The sequence below is a fragment of the Mercenaria mercenaria genome, chromosome 6 (genome assembly GCF_021730395.1).
Source record: "Mercenaria mercenaria strain notata chromosome 6, MADL_Memer_1, whole genome shotgun sequence".
Taxonomy (NCBI): domain Eukaryota; kingdom Metazoa; phylum Mollusca; class Bivalvia; order Venerida; family Veneridae; genus Mercenaria; species Mercenaria mercenaria.
In genome coordinates, this window is record NC_069366.1 from 88,442,246 (window position 1) to 88,448,625 (window position 6,380).

Consider the following 6,380-nt stretch of genomic DNA (forward strand, 5'->3'; position numbering starts at 1 on the left):
ACAACCCCTTTCTTTATAGTTTCTAACCAGTAGGCACTCTCTGTAAAAACGGACAACTTTCCCACTTCATGGAACACTGCAGCTAGTTGGGCTCAACTAATATCTCCGGATTCCGGGGAAAACTGTTTTTAACTAATTATGAAACAGTTGAAACGGATTGAAACCAATTAATATTGCAACAAGCCGTTCAATAATTGCTGTAAATAAATCCTACAAACAATGTGAAACTGGTTGAAAAGCGCGGGAAAAAGACGTAACGTTTTACTGTGCTTAAACTTCCCAGTTTTTATTGCACAATAGCGTGAAGATGAACTCGGTATAGTCAAGGAATTTTATAATATTATTTTATTCAAAAACATTTCAAGTCAGGAACATTTTCAGAAAATTATAAGCATTTCTATGGATGAGAAAACAAGCAGTAAAATTTTTGATAAAAAGTGTCATTTTTCATAACGCTTTTTTGTGTTTAACATGCATTTATGTATACAAGTTTGACAATATTGCAATTAACCTACACGTTAAATTCTCTTCATAACCTAATTAAGATGTCATAAAAAAGATGTCACATAAAGTGAGATGTACATTTCAATAAAATTACGCACATAGACAAACACGACAAATTACTAGTGTAAAACCATTAGTCAGATGTTTATGGTTACATTCTACCAATTCAGTTCCTTCTTTATTTCATATAAACATTAGATATTCAGGCCTCATTTGCAGTACTTTAGAGCATTTTAATGATATGAAAACCATATATGGTCATTTAGTATGACAAGTTTTCTTATCAAATATAGAAAAATATTGACATATTATGTTACATATAAGAAAAACAATCTGTTCTGAGAAACATCACCCTCTAAAAATGCTCCCATGAAAATAGCCGTTTAGCAATTACGCGTATGTAGACATTTTCTCAAAGAATAAAACTTATACCTGGAAATTCATAATGAAAACGGTCTAGATCTTTCCTCAATACAATAAAACTAAGCCAAAAATGTTTCCACGCAAAATGCCAAATTAAACTGTAAACAACCGCCTACCCAACTCTCTCTTATTTATTTATTAAGTGAGTTAGTTTTTGTTTTGCTTTTAATTGCGACCGATTTCGGTCAGTGATACGTACTCGTGTCCATTCTTGCATGCCAGACGTGATTTTCCCGTGTTTTTGCCAGTGCTAGAATATAAGATTCTTTCACTGGTTGTAGGTGCAGATGGGAATTTCCGGTCTCGAGGGTAACTGTTTAGGCGGTTACGAGGCTCCAGCCGAGTGACCGCGTAAACAGTTACCCGAGAGCCGGATATTCCCATCTGCACCTACAGCCAGTGATAAAATCTTTTTCTTGCATACCATATTCAACAAAGAAGAGTAAAAAATAAATTCAAACTTCGCTCAGCGAAGAAATTATTGGCAAGCATTCTTATTAAAGGGCAATGAAATAAAATGTTAAATCAAATTACAACAGGTGAGACTCTTGAAAGTTTGTTGTTTGTATCAAAAGTTTCATTTTATCTATCCATGTAGACCAGAGAACTTAATATTCTTTAGGCTTTCCTTTAAGATATGGACCAGCGTCTTGCACGTTACAGTTTGTCTTGTTATAGTGAACGTTTCTGCCAGGTTATTTTAACATCCACCATTTAATAGACTGGGTAAAAAATATCGGCTTACTTGTATATCGTTTACATCCGAGTGTGACTTTTAATCTTAACCTTTTGAAAGAGTTTGAAACCCGCACACAACGTGTTGTCTTGTTATGTCAATACTAGTATATTTGAAAATCTACCCATTGCACATTTACAGACCGGAAAAGGACAGACGGTCGGATTTACTAACATTGTGCAAACACTTTGTCCTCAAACGGGGTTTCAGCCAGATGGCGTAACGGTAACGGTATACCTGAACAATCAGTATCGGACATAGGACGTTGATCAATACATATAAAATCTTCAAACTGTTTCAAATCTTAAACAGAAACAACTTTATTTTAAAATTCGAACCCGCGGAGGCTGTCACAACGACGCTTGCTGGCATTTTTGGTAAGGATATCGAAATCAAAGCTCGTGATGTCGCTACATACGGGCCTCTCGAGATGATTTTTTGGCAACACACCTCCTCTCATCTCCCTCAATATAACAGAATGATAACCTTCCAGCTTGTTCCTATCGATCTGTGACAGGATCTCTCCTCGTGACGTCAGTGTGTGAGGCCTTGGCGGTGTCGTTCGTCTGGGGATGACGAATTCTTGTATCGAACCTGGGGTTGAAGAAGGCCCTAGGCTACTAAGAGAACCGAAGGAGCTGAGCCGCACGCTAGGGCTTGATGACGTAGAAGAATACCTCCTGTGGCGCGGTGTTGGCGAGCCTATACTGTCTGTCTCAGGGAACGAAAACAAAGTAGAGTACCTCCTATTGTGCGGTGTTGGTGAGCCTATACTGTCCGTCTCAGGGAACGAAAACAAAGAAGAATAACTTGGCCTGTGATGCACTGAAGGCACTAGATTGTCTGCCAAGCTGGAAGATTTGCGAAAGCGCACTGGTCTTGGAGGCATTGTTGATACACATGTATCGTCAAAAGCGTCATCATCGAATGGATAGTCATCAATTTGTTCTTTAAACATGCTGACCTTCAAAATGAAAACAATAGCGTACATTTTATTATCAAAAATATTATGGAACATGAGCAACTATGAAATATTATTTAGAGGAAAAATGGCTTAACTCGTAACGAGCCCAGGGGAAAACATGGTGGAATTCGGCCCGGTGTGCATCGTTATTTACCAACAAGACAAATAAGAAAATTAACACATTTGAAATAAGCATCGTAATTTTAACTGATATACCTCTAAAATATAATTTGAACTAGTAACAGAAAGTACTGTAAAATACTTTGTCATACTATTTGCAATACCTCTGCCCAGTCTATGTTTTAATCGGTCGTCAAGGAGCTGATCACTCCCTAAAATTAAATTCCAAGTTATGTAAACAACCCGGGTGTATTATGAATGTTTGTCCACAGACTCTACGGTCTGTACGGCCGTCGCACTTTCAACCAGTCCAGTGATTTTGTCTATTTATTTCAGTTTCTAATCATACGTCCTCAGATTCTAGAATCATCTATCAAAACACCCGACAAGGTCTCCTGGATGCGTAGGAGGTCTTCGGACTATGTCGAAGAATCAATATTACAACCATTGATATCACGAAGGACAGATAAATGCCATTGTACAAGAGGTTAACTACTTAAACAAAAAATATTCAGCCCTATGAATGAAAACAAACTCAACATACCTATAAGTTAAGATACGCAGATGCCTCTCCAAAATGATTTTCTGCCGATATTTCTGTCTTATTCATTCCAACGTCTTCAAGGTTGGTCAAGTGATAAAATAAATTCACAGCCTTTCATTATCGTAATATTATCACATACATGTATGTAAAAGGCTAGCTGTAAGATGACAAACAATAGTTTGTACATGCTTTAAGTTTGGTAGAGCCCATACAGTTTGCTTTGTGGGAGCAGCAGTAGACGACCCACCAGTCGCAGGTTCGATCCCCGGGCTACACTAAATTTCTCTGTGACGAATACGGTCTGAATATTTCACAACGAATGATTTCTCCCTTTGTTTTGTCCTACTGGCAAAACTTTTTTTCTCCCGGGTGACTCTCCTTAGGAAAAAATCAGATACGAAATGTCTTTGTCGCTTATTGCAGCTATACCCATAATAATGTTGCCATTCCTGTACCTAGTATTTAAGGGTACTACAGTATATATGTTAATTAACTGCATTTCATTCTCGGTGCCATGTTTTGCCATAAAATCAAGATAAAACAAATTCAAACTTAATTCGATTCTCGAAACATCCTTTTAATATATTTGAAAAGGTTTTGCAGTGCAAAGTAATTGTAGTATTAAAAAGAACAAAGATATTGGATGAAATGTTAAATCAATATCTAATGGGTTATAAACTGTTAAACTGACCATACTTTGGTTAATTAAGCCATATTGAAAAAGATTTAATGGTTCATACATTTTCACGAAGGTATAGTAATTAGGTAAAAACGTAATGGATTCTCCCATTGAAGATGTGAAAAGTTCATACCATCACAAGATCACATCACTTTCATAGACTGAATTACACAAGTGATACATAAATTATGGAAAATCTCACCAGCACTGTTGCTTTTTCACTAAATAAGGTAATTATCTTTTACAAGCTTTGGTGAGAAAATTTTAATTCCATATTTTGTCCTTGATCAGGAACTAAGTACAGAAATGGCATACTTACCTTTCGTAGTTTTGATACCATACCGTGTACATTAATTTACAAAATTTATGCAAATTGTGGATTTTAGTTATGTAAAAGGTCACCTTAACACATTTTACCAAACTTTGAATCTTGAGAGGTCTTCATTCTTACCTTAGAATTATAAATGGGTCTCTTTTTAGCATTCTTTAAAAGCAGCTTTCTAGCTTTTCATTAACTGTATGAAATTTTCTACTAGTTTGTAAATTCTAGATAGTTTAGTGTATCATAGTGACTTTTCAAAAAGTGGTTAAAGTTGAAAAATGAGTTGATTTAAACATCACAGTTAAATTATGATAAAAATTTGAAATCTTTTCAAGTGTTTGCTTTCACGAAAGAATTTTGACTAATTTTTTAGATATTGGCAAAATATCATATGGCAGGTTAGCAGTTTTATTAAGTAATTTATAATAACCTAATCTAAGGCTGCAATGATCACTCCAAGAAATTTTCTGTTCAACTCATACTATGTTAAAGTTATTTACATCCCATGCATATTTCATTCAGATATCAGTAAACATCAAAATAGTCTTTCTTTTTCAAAAATATCTTTATTCATGAAATCAAGCTCATCTCTACACAGTAGCCCTACAGTACAGATAAACATATATATTCTAACATGACCGGACTTGTTTTCCTATTAATCAAAGAAGACTGTAAATTGTGCCTTATTATGCAGCAAGTCACTGTCATTACGTCACAATTACAACATCATACTGGAACTGGAAATTAAACTTGCACAAATCAAGCAAATATTTGGTGGTTGTCATCAAGGATACCATAATAATCTATGATAATCTAATAGAATCAAAATAATATATCTTGAACAGTGATTTGCTCTTGAATAAAATCATTGTTAGTCGTTTAGATACATACCGGTATTCTAACATAATTCCCTCCCATCTGAATTTCAAACAATGATTATATTCAATGACAAATCACTGTTTGGGATATACCTTTTCTTAAATAATCTGATATTCAATTTAACAATGATAGATCATAATATATGACTGGCCAAAGTAAAGATAAATACAGCATTAAATAAATGTACTGTTTAAACACTAGACAGTGGACACAAGTTAAAGTAATTTTAAGACTGACTTAATACATGGTTTTCAAATACTAAAATATGTAGACTATAATGGTAAACTAGTGAGTGGTCAAAGTTTCAAAGCCGTATGTCAAATAGTTTAGACAAAATATGGACTGGAACAAAAAACTTAAACGATTTCCAAGTCCACAAAGGGCAAAAATTCAGCTAAAATACCTTTGACAATTAGTTACATACCCTTGACTACAGATACAGATTTTGATGATTAAACAAGTGTTCAATGTTTCAAAACCAGATGTCAAATAGTTTTGACAAAACATGGACCTGTACTAAAACTTAATTAATTTCGAAGTCCAAAAAGTACCATATTTCAGCCAAAATACTTTGCAAAGTTATGTACATGTACTCTTGCCTATAGAAAGAGACAGACTGTTTTAATAAACAAGTGATAAAAGTTTCAAAGCCACATGTCAAACAGTTTACACAAAGTACAATCTGGCACAAAAAATTTAACCAAGATTTTTAAGTTAAAAGGCGCCATAATTCAAACAAAATCCTTGATGGAGTTATGTACTCTTGCCTAAAACTGATCATGGTGATGGTACACAGGTGTTGAAAGTTTTAAAGCTATATGTCAAAAGGTTTTGTCAAAATGTGGACTTTAAGAAAACATAATCAATTTCCAAGTCCAAAAAGGGCCATATTTCAGGCAAAATACTTGACAAAGTTATGTACATGTAGGCACTCTTGCCTACAGATAGAGACTGTTTTAATAAACAAGTGATATAAAAGTTTCAAAGCCATATGGCAAACATTTACACAAAATATGAACTGGTACAAAAAACTTAACCAAGATCTGTAATTCAAAAGGGACCATAATTCAGATAATATCCTTGATGGAGTTATGTACTCTTGGCAAAAACTGGACCTGGAGATGGTATACAAGTGGTGTAACTTTCAAAACTACATGTCAGAAGGTTTTGCCAAAATATGGACTGGTATGAAAAACTTAACCATTGTAA